The sequence below is a fragment of the Crocuta crocuta genome, unplaced genomic scaffold (genome assembly GCF_008692635.1).
Source record: "Crocuta crocuta isolate KB4526 unplaced genomic scaffold, BGI_CrCroc_1.0 scaffold36, whole genome shotgun sequence".
Lineage (NCBI taxonomy): Eukaryota > Metazoa > Chordata > Mammalia > Carnivora > Hyaenidae > Crocuta > Crocuta crocuta.
The window spans coordinates 21,462,134-21,476,308 of NW_027532203.1; the positions used below are offsets into that span (position 1 = coordinate 21,462,134).

At 36.5% G+C, this 14,175-nt stretch overlaps 1 protein-coding gene and 1 long non-coding RNA gene across 2 annotated transcripts in view; one reads left to right on the forward strand and one right to left on the reverse strand.

Annotated features, from left to right (window-relative positions):
* The window catches only part of RIT2 (Ras like without CAAX 2), a 381,589-nt gene that overhangs the window by 352,928 nt on the left and 14,486 nt on the right, over positions 1-14,175 (forward strand). The window lies entirely within an intron of this gene.
* Positions 6,576-14,175, reverse strand: part of LOC144242650 (uncharacterized) — a 162,752-nt gene continuing 155,152 nt past the window's right edge. The window contains exon 3 of the long non-coding RNA XR_013338406.1: positions 6,576-7,236. This is a non-coding gene — a long non-coding RNA (uncharacterized LOC144242650). The remainder of the gene's footprint in view (positions 7,237-14,175) is intronic.

Sequence of the window (14,175 nt, forward strand, 5' to 3'; positions counted from 1 at the left end):
TTGATAACATATGTGAGAGTTTATTTCTGAGATGTCTATTTGATTTGTCTATATGTCTGTCTTTATGCCAGTACTATACTGTTTGGATGACTATAGCTTTGTACTAAGTTTTGAAATCTGGAAGTATGAGATCTCCAACTTCATTGTTCTTTTTCAAGATTGTTTTGGCTACTTGGCATCTCTTAATATGCCATATAAATTTTAGGATTGATTTTTATTTTTTCTAAAACATATCATTAGTATTGACAGGTTTCACTGAAATTTTAATTGCTTTGGCAAGTATTAATATCTTGATATTAAGTTTTTCAATGTACATGAGATGTTTTTCCATTTATTTATAATTGCTTATTTTTGTCAGAACAGTTTCAGTGGAAAGGAAAAGCAGATGACTAATCTTAGTGAGTTGATCAATGGATAGTATGTGAGTATGAAGTGTTCTTTGAGTAAATGAAACTGGGAGAAGGAGAGAAGCTACATAGTGACAAGAAGGAATAAAAATCTTTTTTTTTCCTGGGAAAAAAATTTTAAACATAGAAAATAAGTGCTATTTCTTTGGTGAAGGAAAGAAGCCAGTAAAGAAAAAAAGTTGAGGGTAAGGGGGAATGGGAGGAAAACTAATTTTTGGAGGACACGAAATGAAAAAAATCCATAAGTCAAGTGTGAGAAATGGCCTTGAAATAAAAGAGCATTTAAATAGAGCTAAAACAGAAACAATGGAGTCTAAACTCAAGTTTGATGATAGAGACAGCTTTTTCCCAGCACACTTACTTTCTTTATGAAGTAGAGGGCAGGCCATTTGCTAGGCTGGGTAGTGGAAGGAGCTGGCTCAGGGACAGGAGGAATGTGTAAAGCAGTTATACGAATACAAGGGGTTATCACCACAGAAAAGCAAGAGAATGGTTGTCAAGGATTGAAGATCCAGCTGAAATTGTCAAGAACCAACTTGGAAGTTTAAACAATTTTATCTCGCAGGATTTGAATACTTAAGATTTAGAAGTTTGTAGGATTTCTGTATCAAAGAATAAAAGGCTGGAGATTTGAGGGTGCTGCTGAGAGAGACCTTTCTACTGTTAAGCAAGAAGTGACTACATGGGAAGTAAGAAAGTAAAACTTAGGAGGAAGATGCTTGTTTTGAAAAAAAAGGGGGGGGTAGTCTGCTCAAAAGACTGTCATTGAGAACACTGAGGTTTGTGTTAGTGCCCAGTATTTTCTGCATCCAAAAAAACCCTGATTTCTGGGGTGCCTGGGTGGCTCAGTTGGTTAAGCATCTAACTCTGGCTAAGGTCATAATCTTGCAGTTTGGGGTTCTGAGACCTATGTCAGGCTCTGTGCTGACAGAGTTGGGAGCCTGCTGCATGTCTGTCTCTCTCTGTCCCTTGCCTGCTTATGCTCTCTGTCTCAAAAATAAACATTAAAAAAATGATTTCCAAAGAGCAATCTGAGGCAAGAGGGAAGCACTCGCTTATCACGTTCATGTCATTATGCATTGAACATGGTATCAGGAGACAGAGGGGCTCCTGTTAGCTCTGCCATTAATTTCTTGCATGATCTAGAATGAGTCACTTAATTTCTGGAGATCTCGAGTCCTGTATCTGGATAACTTCCAAGTTCCCTTCAATTTCTAGTTCTTTGACTAAGCTCAATGGAATTTCTTCTTCCATCATTATCAGCGGCCCTATATGAGCTATTTTATATTTCTTTGGATCTAGGATAAATGTCATGATAAGTCATACATGGACTGACAACCATTAAAAAGGTTGCAAAGGGAAATGTGTCAATATTTCTAATTCTCTCCTTACATGAAAGGTCAATGTAATTCTTTTCACTACAATATAGCTCATGTTGGAGGGAGGAAATATACCCAGAATCACAGCTCCCAATCAGTAAGCACCAAACTCTATTACTTATGCTACATTCCAACAGATATAATTCCACTTGGAAAAGAAACAAAATTTTACAAATTATTCAGTGATGTTTTTCCCTTATTCAAGGTGAAGGTTATCTTAGTATCTTCAATGTATTTGTTCACATAAATTCACTCATAATTTTAATACCTACACAATACGGTAAGCACTATACTGAATTCTGGGTAAAAATGAATAACATGTAGTCTGCCTAATGACACTAACTAGCAAGAGACTGAGCAAGAATTTGAACAAACATTTGAATTCATGTTTGTAAGATTTCATCTGAACTCTTAAGTATAAGAATTCAGGCTTATAACCATTAGGCTTCTCCCGTTCTTCAAAGAGTGTAACTTGAAGTTAATCCATATGAAAACAAATATGGAAAGAAATGTGATAAATGCCATGTAGAAGGATGCACATAACAAGAAGTTTTAAGTCATCTTGGAGGGGTCAAGAATGCATCACAATGAGACTGACATTTCATTCTGTCCTGATCTATGATAATTCATTGTTAAGGCTGACAAGAAAAGAAAGATAATTCCAGCTAAGGAAAGAGGAGGTAGAGAAAGAATGGAGGGAAGACAAGCAAAGCATAATTCAAGAAAATATATATTATTTGGTATTATTTTGAGCCAAAAGTCCAGGGGCAAAGTGAGATGATTCTGAAAAGGTAAATAGGCAGGAACCACAGAAGCATCATGCAAGTCTGTATTGTTTCCAAATGCTAGCCCATGATGAAATCTGCCCCATTTTGCCATGAAATAGAAAACAAAAGGACTATGTAGGTGATTTTTTACATTTACCTATGTGAAATTACATCTTTTTCTGATATTAGTTCTTTCCATCTCATTTGACATTTTGCTTTGAAAATTAACTACTTTAGGGGCGCCTGGGTGGCTCAGTCAGTTGAGCATCCAATGTCAGCTCAGGTGATGATCTTGCATTCGTGAGTTCGAGCCCCATGTCAGGCTCTGTGCTGACAGCTAGCTCAGAGCCTGGAGCCTGCTTCGAATTCTGTGTCTCCCTCTCTCTCTGACCCTCATCTGACCCTCATCACGCTGCCTCTCTCTCTCTCTCTCAGAAATAAATAAAACATTACAGAAAAATTTTTTTGAAAATTAACTACTTTAATGAATTGATGGTAATAATAGGTTTAGTTTTTCCTCTTCCACCCCTTCCTTTCTTCATTCTTCTTTTAGTGTCTGCACTTCAATGGGAAGATTGTATTGAACAGCTTTTTCAAGTCCCTACCCATTTTAAACTGGCATAGGAAATTTAATATGGACAATTACCACTATCTCTATTCCTTCCAAAAAGTATCAATCCTGTTCTTTGTCTTTTTAATCAGTCCTAGTTTAAGGTTGTCCTATTTCAGGTTAATATTTAACCAAGTCTAGGTGTTATGATTTGCCACTGTCTGGTTCAGAGTTCTATCTTCAAAAGCTTGGGCTGAGGTTTCATGGATCCCAAATGAGATTCCTGTCAAAGTAAGGGAATGCTAATTCACCTTCCTCTCACTCTTTCCCTCCTCATTCCATCAATATTAAGAAAGGGTTGTAGAGAAGGGATTGGTATCTGCTTCTAGGTCACTGTGGACACTAGTGACTACCCCACAGGTTGGTCTTTGGCATTGAGATTATCTCTGTTATATTAGCTTGTCATTCAGTGCCCAGGTGGTCTGAAAGAATGCTAACATTGGAGATGCCATGATGCAGTTTCACCTCTTTGCTATCCTTATACAGTCATTTCTGCTTTATCTCCTAGACATCAATTCCTGATTCTCTGGGATAGTCCCTTGCCAACCAGAAACAAATTTCTTCTCCCACTTGATCTACGCCACAAGACAGCCTAAGAATTTCAGCCATGACTACCTTGGATCTGTGGAAATCAGGACTGGATTTCCACAGTGTATTACGTTGCTTTAATCTTTAAATTCATTTACCATAGTTTAGTGGCAGCATGTTGGAATATTCTGCAGTTCAGAAAATGTCCATTGTCTAGGTAGGAAATGGGAATCAGGTATAATAATTTTATTTCATAAGCAGTCAAACAGAGTAGCCCTTTAAGACTCATCAGAAAAGAGTATCCTGCTCGCTGTTTTCTTGGCACACCAAAAATTAATTTTCTTTTTAGATTCCTTAAAAATACTTCTGGAAGCAAATAATATCTAGCTAGTCTGAAATTTGATGCAAAATATGAATGCCTGGCACCAGGAAGCAGACTTTCATTGAATGCAGCCATGTGAAATCTATCTTTGTTTCCAACTGTGGTGTCTTTCCAGAGTATTTCCTATAGTTATTGATAACCTGAGGGGATCAGAAAGAAGTCCCAGTAATACTTTACATCATTTGATAATATTTGCTGAAATAAAAACTGGACAAGTATATTAGTCAGAACCCATTCAGTTCTTATAGAACTCCGTATATATTGGTTCAAACAACAATAAAAGCATACAAAAATGAATTTATTTGGTCCTTTAACTGAAAAAACTCAATTCAGTTGGCTTCAGGCATAACTAGATTCAGAGCCCCTAAGAATATCATCAGAATCTTTATATTTTTGTTTTTCTTACTTTTCTATTGACTTTATCCTGAGGTAGGCACTTGAACCTCACAAATTTAGCTATTTCTATCTGATTAATTCTGAATAGTGCTAGCAAAATTTTGAGGGGGGCAGGTGGATAGTCTTGTTTAGGTCATATTTAATTTCACAATCAATCAAAAATTCACATAGGGAGATGCAATCTCTGAATATCCAAGCCTGGGCTATTTGTTTACCCTTGGGGCTAGAAGTAGGGTCAATCTCATCAAAATTATTGGGCTGATAAATAGAAAAAGGATAGCTGTTCCAAGGGATATGGAGATACTATTTCCAAAAGGGGGAGAAGGTCTTCTGGGCAGGCAAAAATAGACGTCTATCACTGAAATGCCCACAGAACCCCACCGCACTCCTAATTTAAAAAGAAACACCTTGTCTGTTAAGAAACAGAAATCTGAGAATTTCTGTCTTAGGCAGCAGGGCATCATTCAGTAGTATCAGAGGAGCAATAAAATCAGATCGGAGTTTTAAAATTTTCCTTTACTTTCTTCTACAATTTCACTTCTCATCCTTTTTTGACCTTTAATTAAAGTGGGCTTTAGAAGCCATTCATAGAAACCTGCTTCCCTCTGGTAACTAATTAGGCTAACCTCCACTTAACTATAAGCCATCCTGTTTGTGCAAAGGGCTTCTGAAGAGTTATCATTTCACCTGTACCCAGGATGAGGTATCCATGGAAACCCTGAACTTCTAATGACTGGTGGTTGGCAGGCTTAGGCACCCAGAGGGCAATTTATTGCTCAGCTGCCTCAAGACCAGCACTTGGGCCTGCCATCCTGATTTAGATGATTTTAGTTAATGGTAACTCTCCACCAAAATCTGTCTTGGGTTGATCCCAGTATCACTCTGACAAACTCATTCAGAAAGGTAAATGTATAAGCTCAACTAGATCAGGATGTGGAGCAGAAATCTCCTGTAAGGATAAGTCAAGGACATGGAATAATCACTGCATTTTGTTTTTTACCACCATGTGGGTGGACATGCGCGCACACACACACACACACAGTACTATATATAGATCACACAAAAATTATATAAATATATATAATTATGTACCTGTCTATATAATAAATGTGCAAGGAAACATTTAAGAAGTATATATATGTACATACATAAAAGAATAGTCTTTTCCCTTAGGCCAGGGCTCGAGATCACTGATGTCAACACACTTTGTTCTTTCAGCCTCCCGACTCTCCCTGGACCTCATGTTTTGCTTTTGTCTTCTCGGTATGTGAGGGCTGACCTTAGCAGAGAGCTGGCTGTCTTAAATATGGCAGGTCATCTATCAATTCCTCCCCAGGCTGTCAGAGTTCCTTTTAATCTCACTTGTAATTTTCCAGGGGAGGTTTAAAAAAGCCACAAACAGAATCTTAATGTTGTAAAATACCTCATGGAGACAGTAAATATTTCCTTTTTCATGAGGACAGGCTGTATGGTAACTGGTCTCAGAAAAGATGAAGACATTTTCCAAGTTAGTTTACTGTACTTAAATTGTCCATGAATTGGATCATTTGCATTATTTGTCTGAAATGATTCTCTTTACATACAGCTACAGCTTAGGCATAGGTGTACATTTCTTGTTATTGCATGCCTGATTACAGAAAGGTTTTTTCTTCTGACACAAACAAAATATTAATTGCTTTCATAATTGCAAAATATTCACCCTACTAATTTGCAAATGCATTCATTATGCATTCCAAACATCAGATATAGAACCTAGTGGCTAAATTAATGGGTATTGCAAGTCCCCACTGAGAAGAAAACTTAGGCTCAGGGAACCTTTATGATGAAGGAAAGACGAATGTCCCTAAAAATCAAGTCAATAAGGACTTTTCAAGATAGGTAGATAAATGGACTCTCAAATTTCTTAGATCATCTAGCAAGTAAACACTACAAATAAGATTGCATCAAAAATTAGTTTGGTAAGTGAGCCTTTGTTTTAATTGTTTATGCCAATATTTCATAGCTTTCTCAAAGATGGCACAGGTGTAGTGAAGTAAGGTCAGTAGGAAATTTTCTCACAGCAATCTGTTATACAACTCTGAGAAGATAACATTAGTGATTCTGTGACTTTATTTGTGAATTCAATTCATTCAACAAATATATCACTGCTATAGTTATATTCTGAGAATACAAAATTAACATGATTGCTTTTTATCCTCAAGAAGTGCTGTTTCTGAGGACAAAGGATGAAGATATATAGGGTGGAGGTTGTAGCTAATGCTTTATGTCAAGGACAGTGAAAGTTAAACTTTAAACAGGTGTGAAACATTCCTTCCAAGTGTATCCAGACAAGACGGAATGATGCGTTTGGGAAAACAAAAGGACTTTTAAGTGGCTAGGGTATAGAGTATGGAGGATGAGGGGTAGTTGGGTGAATGTTGGTAATACTCTTGGAAACGGGACATAAAAATTCAAATAAGAGTGAGCAGGCATGAAGAGAGAAAGGGGAAAAACTAACAGTGAGTTTGATAAATCATTGAAAACTGGGGATAGAACCTTCAATATCATCTTCCTCCTTGATTTATATCATCTCCCTTGATTTTTATAGATAAAGGACACTGGTGTCCAAATAAGTATGGTCATTATGTTACCATGCAGAGCACAACTGTGGAATGAAGCCCATGTGCAGAAATTATTTCTAAGTTCCATTGGTTTCCTCTTCCCTGGAGCATTATTTATTTGATCCAGATGATACTTCCTCTTTCTTTGTCAATTTAGGGTTGCCCACCTTAAACACACAAAAAGGAGATATATTACACTACTCTTCTTGCTAGTGTTCACCTGAACTATTCTAGTTTAGTAAATATTTATTGAGGATCTACAGTGAATAAATATATTGCAACTATTCATAAGAGGATAGAAGGCAGGGAAGATGTATTTTGAATGAGTCACCAAGGGAAGCTATTTCCTAGGAAGTAGACAATGCTAGTAATGACATTGCAAAGGGTATATGTCAGCCTTTTATATTTTTGCTTGTTTATCAAAGAAATTAAAATTTAATGGCTCAACTATCTGCCCTTATCCTAGCAGAGGGAGTAACAAGCATAATTTAAAACAAAACAAAACAAAAACCATTAATGTCTACTACGGTTAAGCAGTTATGCATACTCTGTGGTTAGAAAAATAATGATCTTACAACCAAAGTTTCATTGTCGTTGTTGCTATTTATCTGTTTTATAGGTGCTTTTTTGGGTTACACATTACTCTGTAAGAACAAAGCAAAATGGAACCATCTGCTTATTTTTCTTCTGAGTCTTTTTTTTTTTTTTCAGTTTAACATTCCTCAAGATAAAGACCTTCCTCTGAAAATAAGACAGCAGTATCTTCTGAATATAATTAGTGGTAAAGCCATGAGTGGAAGACATCATTTATGTCTTCCAGTATTAAAAGAGCTGTCTTATGGAAGAAAAGGGTGGGAAGGGCATATTCTAAATGTTTTTGCAAGGCCAGAATTGAGACAAGAGAGAAAATATAGGGGGAATACTTTCTTCTTAATATTAGTGACTTGTACCCAGTGAAATCTACACATCATAGCCTGGAATTCTGTTATACGTGAATAAACTCATCACTGTAAGTATCCATTAAAATGTCTCTGTGTCCCATATCACGGGAATGCTTTAGAAGTAATAATGTCTGACTTCCTTACAACACTAATTGTCTCTAATATCTATGATTCCATGATCTACCTCCCTAACTCAGCATGGCTTGCACTTAGATCACAATCGGTTAAGTGAATTGGAAATTTTGCTGAATTAGATGTTACTCTAAAAGACCAAGATCTGACCACAAGAGCAAATTTAGGTTGTGTGGATAGTCACATATTATAAGAGAGGGATAAACTAAGAAAAATTGAGTCCCTAAGGCAAACATTGCATTAATTGGAAGGAGGAGTAGGATATAGTAGAAGCAAGGTTTTGAAGCCAACTTGATAATGATTCCATGTGTAGGAGACACAGAGGTGAAAGAAGCCCTGTTTGTGTGCCCATGAAACTTATTCTTGGTACAGAGTAAGAAAAGTATTAATTGTAATGAAACACTGAGTGATAAAAACCAAACGCTTAGGAATTTAAAAAGGAAAAATCATACTCAGGCTTGGGGAGCAGCAAACAGTTCATGGAACAGAGTCTTGGAATTACTTCTGAAAAACCTAAGGGACAGGTAGAATACTTGCTGGTGACGATTTAAAGAAGGACAACAAGGAGAAGAAAATGTAGGGGAAGAAAATAGGACAATGAAGGAAAATAAGAAATTTAAGAGGCTATACAGGAGAAAGGTGAGGAAAACAACAGAGGAAGTGAAACAGGAGTACACAGGAGAGAAGGTAACTCCACCCCCACTGATTAAACATGCTGTGGCTTTTGGGGGTGGGTGGCGGAAAGAGACTTGTGTAGGAAAATGCTTTTATGACACATTTAATAAAATATGCTCAAAGGAGAATTCAACCATTCTGAGGATAGATATGGTAATGGAGTCAAGTATATCAGAGTAACTCGGATAGTAGAAGGTCCCCGTCCTCCACTCTGGTAGGTGTTCTATGTTTTGTTTTTGTTTTTGTTTTTTTATTTCTAAGAGAGAGAGAGAGAGAGACAGCGTGAGCAGGGGAGGGTCAGAGAGAGAGGGAGACACAGACTCTGAAACAGGCTCCAGGCTCTGAGCTGGCAGTCAGCACAGAGCCCTACGCGGGGCTCGAACCCATGAACCGCGAGATCATGACCTAAGCGAAAGTGGGACGCTTAACCGACTAAGCCACCCAGGCGCCCCATGGTAGGTGTTCTAAAGACACGAATCAAACTTGTCATTCACCAGCATTGTGTGATATCTGACTGGAGAAAAGCCAATTCTGTATATTAAATGAATAGACAAATAAAATCCAAATTATAGTACCTTTAACATGTAATAAGCATGAGGCATTCTGTTATTTCCTTTATATATCTTATAAACCCCATTTTAAGATAAGGACATTGAGTACTAGAAAGGCTAAGTAATTCAGTTATGGTTACTCAAACTAGTAAGCAGCAGAGATGTGATTAGAACTCAGACCATTTGATTTTATAAACCATCCTCTTAAGTAGAATAGTTTTCTCCCTGTATCTTAGTAAAGCCTGCTGTTTTGACTAGCACAGACTATGTATGTTCTCAGCTGCTTCTGTGGAGGCTGGAGCACAGATAATGTCAGTGAGCTGACAAGTCACTGCAGTGATAGTGTTGTTTGCTCTATGTTCTGACATGACCAGAATCTGGAAGAGAAAACAGGTGTCACTGACTTGGAGATGCAGTCTCAGACCACTGCTTCCTAACAGACTTGTCAAGGTTACCTTCTTTACTCTGGCATGCTGTGTGCACTGCCATCAGGAGGCAGGTCATTTTGTTCACCTGGGGAGGGACTGAGCAACTGGGCTTGAGAAAAAACAAATGGAAGGAGTTTCTAAGGCCACAGAGGAGTTTCTTGTAATAGTTAAAAGCTGTCATCTGTGCAGTCACTTGAATCTACATATATCTTCCAGATCCAAAGGGATAGAACTGGCAGATAAATATTCTATTCTAAAAAAATACATAAAATTTAAAAATATAAATTTAGTGAATATAAACTTAATTTAGTAAAAATACAAATTTAAATTTAATTATAGCTGCTCACTAAATAGGGGAAAGTGGTAGCAGCCTGTAGTCTCTGTCATCCTCCCTCCATGCAACCCTGCTTGCTTCAGGAAGTTTCTTCTCTGGACTTTTATAGCTAGTATGCTCTACTTGTCCCATGCACCATCTCTTCAGGCTAGTCTTCTGTTGTAGAGAGAAGCATCTGTAGTGGTATAGAGAGAGCCTTGTGTTTCAGTGCCAACTCCAGCATTGAAGAATGGTACTATCTCAAAAATTAAATAATTCTCATACTGTTAAAGATTTGGAGCAAAGGAGGCCTATGGACAATTTCAGCTATATAATTCAAATTCTCTTCTGGCTAAATTTAAGAACCTTTGACAAAAATGGGTTATTTTATAGAGGAATATGCAATAGGTATGTGCCTGCAAAAGGAAGTCATTGACAGAGAGATGTTGTGGAATGACATGTAATGGCTTAAAGATGACCTTGCAGGCCACTGCAATCATGAATTCTTTTGTTTTGAAAACATTCCATACCCTTTTAATTCTGGTAGCCCAACTAATGCCCTTGAATCATCTAAGAGCCTAAACTGCTTCATTACTAATTATGACAAGTACATATCTATTAAATACATTCTGGGTGCTAGAAGGTTACTGACTATACTACTACACAATCTATAATTTGCATAGGAACCTTCTGAAGGAGATTGTATTATCCTTTTTATCTTGAGGAGGAAACTGGGGTTTGAGAGGCAGAGTTACTTATCCAAGTAATAGGTGAACCTACTTCATCTAGTATTAGTAGGTGTAAGGAATAAATGAATCACTGTTTTCTGAACACTTATTTCTGTGATTCCCCCATCATCAATAACAGTGAGTAGCACATATTAAGTTAATTTTGAGAGCTAAATATCTGCCTGTATGTTCTGGAAATTCCTCTCTGGTTAGAGTAAGAAAGATTCAAATCTAAAGGTAGAAAAATCATTTAGCGAATAAATTAACAAGAACCTTGAATTAAGGCAATGGCCATGAGAATGGAGAGGGAAGATATCAGTATACAGTAATAAGATAAACATGAAATAACTTGATTATCAATTAGCTTTAAGGATATGGAAGAATTTTAAAGATATTTCCTAGATTATTGGGAATATTGATTCCATTAGTCAAGATGTAACATGTGGCAAGGAAAAATAATTAATTTGGTTACAAATTTGAAGTGCATATGGGAAATTTCAGAGAAATTCCCCAGAAGAGAGTTGTAGATATGATTCTGGACTTGAAATGAGGTTTAAAGACATCAATAGGGGCTCATGATGATTAAAGCTATGAACTTGAATTAAAAAGATATAAGGAACAAATTTCAAATAAGAATAGGAAGAAAGTAGAGGCCAGAATCCATGGGCACACAGATACAGGAAAGGTAAACAGGATTTTCAAGATATTCAGAAAGAGTCATATGAAAGAGCTAAGAAAAATCAGGAAATAAGGAGGTCATCAAATCAAATGAGAAATTTAAAGAAGAAAGTAGTCAATTTGTCAAATACTGCAGATGCTGAAGATCATTGGAGGCACCTATTGGGTTTGGCAGCAAGGGTGATATTTATATTTGAAAACCATTTAAAGAGAATGGGTAGGGAGGGAATAGATCGTGAATGTTGATGTGCAAATCAGAAGTGATTAAATCAGCACATATATCTGATCTTTTTTTTAAATTGAAGTACAATTGACATACAATGTTACATTAGAGTTGTACAACATTAGTGATTCAACAACTCCATGCTATGCTCACAAGTGTACTACCCTATGTCACCATTCAATGCCAGTACAATACCATTGACTATATTCCCTATTCTGTACCTTTCATCTCTATGACTTATGCATTCCATAGCTGGGAGCCTATACCTTCTATTTCTCTTTACCCATTTTTCTTATCCACCCCTCTTCTCTCTGGCGGCCATTAGTTTATTTTCTGTATTTATGGGTCTGTTTCTGTTTTTTTTTCCTTTGAGATTCCACAAAGTGAAATGAAATGGTATTTGTTTTTCTCTGTCAGATTTAGCATAATATCCTCTATGTCCATTCGGTGTTGCAAATGGCAATATGTCATTCCTTTTTATGGCTCTGTTATAGTCCACGGTGTGTGTGCATACACATTTTCTTTATCCAGTCACCTATCAGTTGACACAGGTTGCTTCCACTTCAACTATTTTAAATAATACTGCAATAAACACAGGGTTAATATGTCTTTTTGAGTTCATACTTTTGTTTTCTTTGGGAAAATACCCAGTTGTAAAATTACTAAATCATATAGTATTTTTATTGTTAATTTTTTAAGGAATGAAATCTCCATACTGTTTTCCACAGTGGCAGTACCAATTTGCTTTCTCATTAATAGTGCATGAGGGTCCTTTTTGTTCCACATCCTCACAAACACTTGTCATTTTTTTGTCTTTTTGATACTAGCCATTCTGACAGATATAAAGTGATCTTATTGTAGTTTTTGGTTTGCATTTCCATGATGATTTATGTCTGTTGGCCATTTTGTATGTCTTCTTTGGAAAAATGTCTATTCAGGTCCCCTATCCATTTTGGGGGATGTTGAGTTGTAGAAATTCTTCATGTATTTTGGATAATAACCCTTATAAATATCTTCTCCCATCCAGTACGATGCCTTATTTTAATACTGTGCGTCCTTCCCCCACTTTCCTGCCTTAGCCCCATTCTTCTCTCCTTAATCTTGTACAAGTGTTTTCCTGCACAATCTACACTTACTGGTAAACGAAAGGACAAATATAAGAAGGTAACTAGAACTGGACTCTTAAAATAGGTGAATTCCATGTTTTTCTCAGAAAGTGGGACTTTTTGAAAGGCTAAAAATACAGTTCGGACAACTCATGCTACAGGATTGAAAGAGATATTGAAGAAGATAGAACCTAGAGCCCATATAGGACAGGATCAGTGACTTCACTTGAGCCTGGGGAAAGTAAGACAATATATCTAATGACACAAGTGAGTTTGTATGTGCCAGTCTTGAATGTTAGGCTCATTATTTTTGGATACTTGTATTTTCTCATTGAGGTGAAGTTAGAGGGCAAGAACATCTGCCAAAAATGAGAGCTGAAGATTTTGAAGAACTAAATGAGGAATAGAAAAGGGCACTAGCTAATAATAAGTAAAATGATTGACAAGGGCATTGATGGTTTTGCTAAAATTGAAAACTAAATTTATAGTAGTGCCAATAAGCACAAGGTTATAAATGTTTCAAAGAAAAAAAATGCCCAGCTTCTTGGAACACTGGCTTAGTTTTATGTTCTATAGATCCCAGGGTTATAAGTTCTATCAAACTACTTTTTCAGGTTCATTCTTCTCTGCAAGGTATACCTTTTCTGAATATAATCCAAAAGAGTACCTGTGTTGACCATGAAGGTGAAGAAACCCTGATACCTCTAGCTTTCCTTTGGACCACATCACAGTCATCTACCACTGTGATCCTTAGACTCCATTCAAGAAAACATAATGACACAACCTTCTTTCTTTCTTTTTTTTTTTTTCCTGCTCAGAGATTCTGCAGTGCACATGTCTTCCTTGGTTGCCTTTCTATCCATTTATTCACCCATTTCTTCAAGGAAGAGATATAAAAGATGGTTACCGAGCCTTGTTCATGTGCAAAACAGTGAGGTGTTCCTGGAAAAGCAATTTTTCTTGCCCTCATGGTCTTTTTCTGCAGGAGATCCACACTTTACACAGCTCTACAATTTATTGCTTAATTATAATTGTTATATGTGTTATAATAATAATTTCCTTCTATTTTTACCTAACAAATTTATTAATGTAATGAATTAACTGTTGAAATGTTTTTTGATACTTAAGTTCCTCAAGTACTCTTTGAGGTATGGGAAAACCATTCATCTAATATACATCAAATATATACATTTATTTGTGCAAATATATGAAATAACCTTGGGCATGGACATATATATATGTATACTTAAACCTACATATTCTGGCATATATATTTCATATACTGCCTAAGTTTATTGATTTATAATTTTAACAAGATATTTTAAAAGTAA